Here is a 9,515-nt window from a genome sequence, read left to right on the forward strand (position 1 = left end):
CATCTTGTAATTTCTATAAAAGCCATCAAAAAATACAAAAAAGTAGCCAAAAAGCAGAGATATATTGATGGAATACTAAAGAAATTTCAAAATAGAGAGTATAATTAGAACCAATTCAATGTTGAAAAGGTAGTCTTGCAGGAAATATTGGATATCTGTATGCAAAAAAGAACCACATCCTTTATCTCACACCTTGTCCAAAAATTAACTCAAAATGGATTACCAGCTTAAATGGAAAATGGAAAAATTCCCAAGAAAAATCTTTGTGAAATCATTATTTTATGGATGATGCATAAAAGAAAACAATGATAAATTGAACTTTTTCAACATTAAAAAAACAACAACTTTTCTGCATGAAACACAGCTAAGAGAATAAAAAGATGAAACACAGACTGGAATGAAATATTTGTTAGTTATATATGTGACAAGTTCTATTGAGGATACGTATTAAAACCCTCAAAATGCAACAATAACAAAAAATGGGGAAATGGGCAAAGGTTTAAAGGTTTATCAGACCCTTCACCAAAGAAGATAAACAGATGGCAAATAAGCACATAAAAAGATGCTCAACATCATTCATCTTTAGAGAAATGTTAGACAAAACCTCAAGGAGACACCATTACACATATATTAGAATGGTTAATAATAATTTTTAAAAGGCAATAGCAAATGCTGGTGAGGATGCAGAAAACCCAAAACTTTGCTGCATTGCTAGTGGGAATGCAAAATGGTATAGACATTCTAAAAAAAAGGTTGGGCAGTCTCTTATAATGTTAAATATATACTTACATAGGACCAACACCCAGAAATCCCACTCCTGAGAAATGAAAAGTTTTGGTCACACAAAATCCTGTACATGGATGTTATAGCAACATAATAAATAATCCAAAAATTGGAACCACCCACAAGCCCTTCAGTGAGTGAAAGGATAAACACATGTCCATGCACCAAAAGACACAACAGACAATCTATAGAATGTAAAAAGACATTTGCAACATGTAAAGTATTCATATCTAGAATATAAAGAGCCCCCAAAAATAAGAAAAAAATTAACAATAGACATGAAATTCAAATACTGAATATATATATGGAAGAAGGTACAATATCAGAAGACGTGTCTCTCAGGGCAACTAGGTGGTGGCAGGTTTCTTTTTATTAACTTGATTGATTAAATAGATGTTTGATTGATAAGTATTCATGATTCTGTATTTTTATGTTTCTGGGTGTAGGTCTTATATTTAATAACAAAAAGATTTAAAAAATAAAGTATATTTATAGCCAATTATCTTATAGCATTTCCTAGCAAAAATCGATTAAGATGGTAAATTTTCCTTAGCTTTATTTATTACAGGTGTTTATCTTAAAAGGGGGGTAAAATTTGCATTGTTCTAAATCACTGGTACTAAAAAAACCCCTATTTTTAATAATTTTTAAGTTTTTAAAATTTTCTTCCTAGTCTAGTTCAAATCACCTGTGTTTTCACCTACATTTAATTCTTGGGGTTTGTAATCTAGCTAAATTACTTCCTAGCTGTGAGATCCTTGCTGAAGAAGTGACTTATCCTCTTGAACCTAATTCCTCTTCCTTGTGTGAGTAATAATAGCATCTATGTCTTCTGATTCTGGTGAGGATTATATGAGCTATTTCACGTAGAGTGCTAGCCATGTGCTTAGCACACAGTAAACACTCAATACAGGGTAATTATAATAGCTACTCTTATCATTATATAATTATCATCTTACTCCTCAACCAATTTAGGTAAGAACACTCAGCCAGTCCTGGACTGCATGTTGGCTTTTCCTACTTGTGTTGGAAAGCTGGTGATTATGAACAAGTTCTTTAACATCTGAAAGCCTCAATTTCAATGTATGTAAAATGGGGATAAATATATCTCTTTAGTTATAGGACTCAAATGTGAAAATGTATGCAAATTCTCAGCATCTGAAATATATCACATACCTCCAAGGCACAGCTGAATCACAGCAGAGGAACCCACTATGGTATAACACCATGGCAGAAGCTTAGAAGGCAAGTTCTCAACTCAGATTTCCTAATGGGTTTCCCACTAACCCCATCTTTGCTCTTTGAGCATTCTCAAGATGTTATAGCTACAACTGTTCCTCTATTTCTCATCAAATATGATGTCCCTATTGCCCTGCTCCAAGTTTTCATTCTGTTGATAAATACTGATATGCTAAGAGAAACTGTAGAAAATTGCACACATTCTGAAGATTAATCTAATTAAAATATGTGTTGTGTCGAATCATCTGTCACTTCACTTAGATCATATCAATTCTATGACCTTGATAAGTTACTAGCTTTGTGACATTCAAGAAAGTATCTTTCAAGACCTGTTTCCACATCTGTAAAAGAGTGGTGGTAATACTGTGTACTAAAGCAGATGCTTAACATAGATTAACAATTTTAATACCCAGACACCATAAAAGAGAAGTATTATTATTGTTGTTGTTGTTTCTATTTTACACAAGAAAGTTGAAACTCAAAGATGTTAAGTAAATTGCCTAAGGATGTGCTGTAGAGAAATCAAGATTCCAGTCCAGGTCTCTCTATTGACAAAACCCAATCAACTACACAAAACAAATAAGACATAATTCTTTTGATTGAGTAACAGGAGCTCCAAGGCCTCTATCCTTCCCAAATATCTAATGTTCTTTCTAAATATCTACCATTGAGTCCACCTGTACAGTAATATACGTAGTAAGATTGTTACAAAAATATCTTAGGATGTAAGCTACTAGAAGTACATTTCACAGAGAAAATGAATCAAACTGACTCACTTTTTAAATTTTGCAAAAAAATAAAATGATACCTAATATTTTATGTCATAGAAAAAACTCAAACTCATGAGGACAGTCATTCTGGGTGCATCAGAGGATCCCTTGAGGCCCTGATATTCTATCTAAAATGTATGAGTTTTGATCACCAGCTCATTCTTTCTGGGTATAGGATTCTTTTTTTTTTTTTAAAGATTTTATTTATTTATTTGATAGATCACAAGTAGGCAGAAAGGCAGGGAGAGAAGGGGGGGGAGGCAGGCTCCCTGCTGAGCAGAGAGCCCGATGCGGGGCTCAATCCTAGGACCCTGAGATCATGACCTGAGCTGAAGGCAGAGGCTTTAACCCACTGAGCCACCCAGGCGCCCCCTGGGCATAGGATTCTTAACTTCCGTAACATTTGTATAGGATGCATGATCCCCAATGCTTCAGAAAAACCATCATAAAATAAATTGAATTTCTCTGAAGACTTTTTTTTGTTAACTCCTCTTCACCCCATTGATGAAGAAGAGACCCTGCACTAGGGATAAACATATGACACTTGATTCTGAAAAGATGAGATCAACAGCATTTTATTAGTCACTTACACTCATAGCCCAGGAAAAACTAAAGAATGAATGCTCATGTGATATTACCCCACAGCTATTTGAATGGCTACTATCAAGAGGACAAGAGATAATAAGTATTGCACAGGTGTAGGAAAAAGAAACCATTGTGTACTTTTGGTGGGAATGTAAACTGGTACAGCCACTATGGAAAACAGTATGGAGGTTTCTCAAAAAAATAGATCTACCATATGATCCAACAATCCCACTTCTGGGTATATATCCAAAGGAAATGAAAATAGGATATCAAAAAGATATCTGGCATGCACCCCTATATGGATCCCTCTGTTTATAGCAGCATTATTTACAATAGCCAAAATATGGAAGCAGTCCAAGTGTCTATCAATAGATGAATGGGTAAAGGAGATATGGGGTGTGTGTATGTGTGTGTGTACAATTAAATACTATTCAGCCATTAAAATCAATGAAATTTTGCCATTTGCAACAACATAAATGAAGCTAAAGAGTATAATGTTAAGCAAAATAAGTCGTTCGAAGAAAGACAAATACCATATGATTTCACTCATATGTGGAATTTAAGAAACAAAACAGACAAAGGAAAAGAGAGATAAACCAAGAATCAGACTTTTAACTACAGAGAACACACTGATGGTTACCAGAAGGGAGGACAGGTTGGGGGGGGGGAACTGGTGATGGGGATAAAGGACTGCTCTTATTGTGATAAACACAGGGGATGTATGGAAGTATTGAATCACTGTATTGTACACCTGAAACTAATATAACACTGTATGTTAATTACAATGGAATTAAAAGTTAAAACTTAAAAAAAAGATATCTGAACTCCCATGTTTATTACAGCATTATCCACAATAACCAAGACAAGGAAAAACCTAAGTGCCCATCAATGAATGAATAGATAAAGAAGATGTGGTGTATATATATATATATATAGGCAGTGAAATATTATTCATCCATGGAGAAGAAAGGAGTCCTTCCATTTTCAGCAACACGGATTGACCTTGAGAGCATTATGCTATGTGAAAGAAGCTGGACAGAGAAAGACAAATGCTGTATGATCTCACTTATATGTGGAATCTAAAAAGGTCAGATTTGTAGAAACCAAGTAGAACATTCGTTATCAGGGACTGAGAGTCAGGGAAATTGCAGAAATATTGGTCAAAGGGTACAAACTTGCAATTAGAAGATGAATAAGTTCTGGACATCTAATGCACAGCATTGTGACTGTAATCAATAATACTGTATTATATACTTCAAAGTTGCTAAGAGAATGGGTCTTACAAGTTTTCACCACAAAAATCAAATAGCAACTATGTGACAAGACAGAGGTGTTAACTAACATCATAGTGGTAATCATATTGCAATGTGTAAGTATAAATCAAAATACTGTACACCTTAAGCTTACACAATGTTACATATCCATTATATTTCAATTAGCAATAATCACACCTTGGATAAACCTCATTGGCTATGATATCGCCACTGCACAAAGCTTACATATCCATTATATTTCAATCAACAAAATGAATGCTGACCTGGCCAACCACTTTTGAAATGGACCTATGAGATATAAGTTGTGCTAAGTTTATTACATATAAAGCCTTACTCACCACTCATCTTCATCTAAAAAATTCTCTTCTGGTTCTACTTCTCTACTTGTCACCTGTTATATATTTAAACAATTCCTTTCTGTTAGATGTAAACTTGTTGGTTTTGAAGATGGGTAAAGGAGCCATGAACCAAAGAATGTAGGTGGCCTCTAGAAGCCGCAAAGGGAAGGAAACAGATTCTTCTCTAGAACCTCTAAAAAAAATGCAGCACTGTGATCACTTAAATTAAGCCCAGTGAGACCCATTTCAGATTTTCATCCTAAAGAACTATAATATAAATTTGTGTTATTTAACCACTAACTTTATGGCAATTTGTTACAGCAGCAATAGGAAACTAAAACAGTCGGCAAAGAATTCTATCATTCTCCAACATCCTTCCTCCTCCAAAGCTCCTTTCCCTTCCTACATGATTCATAACCTCATTTAAATGCTGGTAACTTAGGGAGACAGATAAGGGAATGGCAATCAGCACAGGTCCCGTTTTAATAGATTTCCTCAGTGAAGATACAAGGACTAAGAAAACATATTTTTCATCTTTTGTTCACTTAAAATTCACTAGAAAAATATTGTGACAGATGGTGTCCCTCATACTGCCTTAACATTCTGGCATGTTCCCTTTAATATATGTCTTATGTTTCCAACTCAAGAGAAGAAAATCCAATTACTGTAAAAGCACTGTAGTGCTTTTGACAACTTCACTTTGGTACATTTTAACTAAAGAAGAGAGCAGACATAGTGACCAGTGACAGATGAGAACTCGGAGAACTGGAAGGTAATGTACTTTGAGTAAACAGAACGAACACTCATGTCTAAGGCCTGTGAACCACTACTAAGTATAGCGTGGGTAGAAGCGCATGTATTTTAGTCCCCATGCTTGCTCAGCCCTATTTCTCCAGAGCACATCCCACAAACTGTAACAACTATGTGAATTCTGCAATGTGGTTAATATTCCCAGAAAACATCAAATAACCAATCACATCATTACAGTTACCTATTCCAATGTCTGATTTATAATGACCCGTGTCAGAAGCAGGACTGGGGATTATCACTTCCTTGTTTGAAACTTCAAAAGACATTTTAAAAACATGTCTACAAGAACTACAAAACAGTTTTCTGTTTTGATCTGAACTGACAAGTTATTAATACGATTTGTTCAGTCAAAATGCACAATCCAGAATACTAGAGTTACCTGAGACCTTAGGGGTCATTTGCTCAAATGACTTCATCCTCCTGGATGAGGAAATTGAGAGGGGACTTGCCAAAGTCACCCAGCTAGAAAAGGTTAGAACCAGGGCTTGAGCCTAGATCCATAAATTCCCGCCTTACTGCCCCTGTTTAGGGAAGATGTAATCATTCTTAAAAAGTTTCCTAATAAATGAGAAAGCTTCCCATAATCCCATCATCTAAAATAATTATAGTATTTTTAGTTTCCATACTATATTTTATATATAATTTTTACATAATCATGACTATAATATACTAGGGAATTCAGGACAGTGTCAGTTTCAAAATGCATATTCAAAAATTAATAGATTCTCCATACAAATGAAAAAAGGAAATCAGAAAAAGTATCAAAAGTAAATATGGGTGAAGAGTTATATATATTGGGATGAAAAGATTCCTTCTAAGCAGGTATAAAAATCACGGAGGGAAAGTCAACACTAGATTTTACTATATGAAAATATTCACTTATTCTAAGTGTAAAAATAAAGCTATTTCAATAAATATAACTGTGAAATTGAGATTACAAATGATAACTAAATCAGTCTGAGCATCAAGTATATTTTGTTTTCATTTTAAGGAATCAAGAAAGCTTTAATTCACAAGGATGAGTAGTTACATAAGTTACTACTTCTGATGTTTTCTTTATTTTTATAGCCTGCTTTGCCATCCAGGATAGTTTTCTATTAAACTGATCCAGAAGCTAGGAAAAAAGAGTGGTAGACAATTGTTTTGAAGGTGACTCATCAACAATATCTAATAATAACTCAGAATCTCTAATTACAAATGGTTTTCTTTGAAGAAAGTCAATGAATAGGTCCTCAACCAGTCTGAATCTTCATTGTTTAACAGCGAATTTTTTTTCAAACATCTTTAAACACTCTTAGATGTTTAACAATGCCACTTGATAAAATTTTATATTCCTCAGTGGTTGTCTTTATTAAATAGTTCTTCAAAGCTTCAAAAGAATCTAATTTATTTATTTTGATTTTGCATATTGAATAAAATTTGACATCAGTTTCAACACTGACACTTCATTTGCAGTTATAAACACAATAATTCTTCAACCCTACATTGTTAAATTGAAGTTATTTCACTCATTAGAAGTTTCACACACACAAAAATACAAGTTGAAGCAACCTTTTCCTAATTTAGAAAGATTCATTTAATGGAGTTACTTATCAAAAAGGGAGGGTTTTGGGTCTCTGGGGTTTTGAGGGGAGGACTTATTTATATTTCTTGCCTAATATGAAATAGTCATACCCTTGGCTCAATATGGTCAAAGAACTTCAGCATGAAAAATAAATTATGGAACCCACTGTCCACATCATTAGAAATAACTGACAAATGTCAAATTAGTCAAAGTCTTCATGAAAACAACAAATTATATGCCATGATTTTACATAATTTTGAATCTTATCAGATGGGGAAAACACCTGTGAGGGAAAAGAAAGAAGGAGCTAGATGAGGTTAGGGAGGGCCTCCCACCATGACACAGGTCTGAACATTGTAAAGGAGAGAGGTAAGGAAAGAGAGGTAGGGAGAGTATATGAGTTCAGTCTGATTCTAGGAAAATTCTGACCAGGCTAATAAGGAATCTTCTTGCCAAAGGCTTTCGTTAAAGGAATCCTGCATCTTCTAAGAATGGACCTGCCTCAGTATCTTGGCCATGCTCAGCCATTGGCAGAGAACAAACATGAAAAACATGGCCTTGGCATAAATTTAGTAATGGATTTCAGAGCATAAAAGCTGGAACTGTCTCTATATTCTTCTCTCTGCAGTACGAGATCTCTGAAGTGCATTTTCATGACTGCCAAAGTGGTGGCATGTAAGGACAGAGAGATAAGAGGGCCAGATCATGTAGGTCCATGAAGGCTATTGTAAGGATTTTGGATTTTACTCTCAAAGACAAGAGAACCATTGGAGAGTTTTGAGCAGAGAAGTTAGGGATTTAAAATAATGAGTAATGAGTTAAATTATATTTGGCTCATTTGGGGTATTTATGTGATTTAAATTAACAGGAATATTCTGTTATGTTGCGAATAGATACAGGGGATGAAGAGACGGCAGGGAGACAAAAGCTATCTCATTAATTCAGGTGAGACACAATGGTGACTATGACTTTAGCAAAGGAAGTTGTTAGAAGGGGGTGGAGTCTAGAGATATAATTTAAAGGACAGTTGAATAGCATATGAATTATATTTCAATAAATGTATCTTTAAAAAGAAAAAAAAAGTACAGTCTACTGGATTTGCTTATGGATTGGATGTGAAGTGTGAACAAGAGGATTCAAGGACGGTTCAGAGAGTTTTAGTCTGAGGAACTGGAAAAAGAAAGTTTCTATCATCAGAGGTAAAGAAGACTGTGGGAGGAGCAGGTTTGTGGAAGAATTATCCAGTTTCTGTTCGAATAAGTTAAACAGGAGATGTTCAAATAGAGAGGTCGAGTTATATATATTGGTCAGAGGAGAGATCCAGGCTAAAGACTGAAACTTTAAAAGTCATGGTTGTGTAGAAGGTACTTAATGTTATGAAACTAGATGAAATTACAAGGCAATTTCGATGGAATAAGTGAAGGTCAGAAAAGAACCCTAGGACACTCAACATTTAAAGGCCGTTAAGAGGAGAGATCCAGGCTTAAGACAAACTTGAAAGTCATGGTTGTATAGATGGTACTTAATGTTATGAAACTAGATGAAATTACAAGGCAATTTCGATGGAATAAGTGAAGGTCAGAAAATGAACCCTAGGACACTCAACATTAAAAGGCCATTAAGAGGAGAGATCCAGGCTTAAGACAAACTTGAAAGTCATGGTTGTATAGATGGTACTTAATGTTATGAAACTAGATGGAATTACCAAGACAATTTAGATGGACTAAGTAGAGGTCAAGAACTGAACCCTAGAACACTCAACATTAAGAGGCCGATAAAAGGAGAGATCTAGGCTGAAGATTGAAACTTGAAAGTCGTGGTTTTATAGATGATATTTAATGTTATAAAATTAGATGGGATTACCAAGGCAATGTAGATGGATTAAGTGAAGGTCAAGAACTGAACCTTAGAGCACTCAACATTAAGAGGCCAGTAAGAGGAGGAAGAACCAGAAAAGTATACTGAGAAGGAGCAAACAGTGAAACTAGAAGAAATGTGGTGACCCAGAAGCAAAGATATGAAAATGTTCCAAGTGTGGCCACCCATGTCAGATACTGTTGCTAAGTCAAATGATCATGACAACAAATTTGACCACAGATTTCACAACACTGATGATCTTGACAAGAGCAATTGCAAAGAGGGTAAAATCTTC

General features: G+C 34.8%; 1 pseudogene; it reads right to left on the reverse strand.

Annotated features, from left to right (window-relative positions):
• Positions 1–4,743: 4,743 nt before the first annotated feature.
• LOC116583871 lies at positions 4,744–4,873 on the reverse strand (annotated as a pseudogene).
• Between the last annotated feature and the right edge of the window lie 4,642 nt (positions 4,874–9,515).

Source organism: Mustela erminea, chromosome X (genome assembly GCF_009829155.1).
Source record: "Mustela erminea isolate mMusErm1 chromosome X, mMusErm1.Pri, whole genome shotgun sequence".
NCBI lineage: Eukaryota > Metazoa > Chordata > Mammalia > Carnivora > Mustelidae > Mustela > Mustela erminea.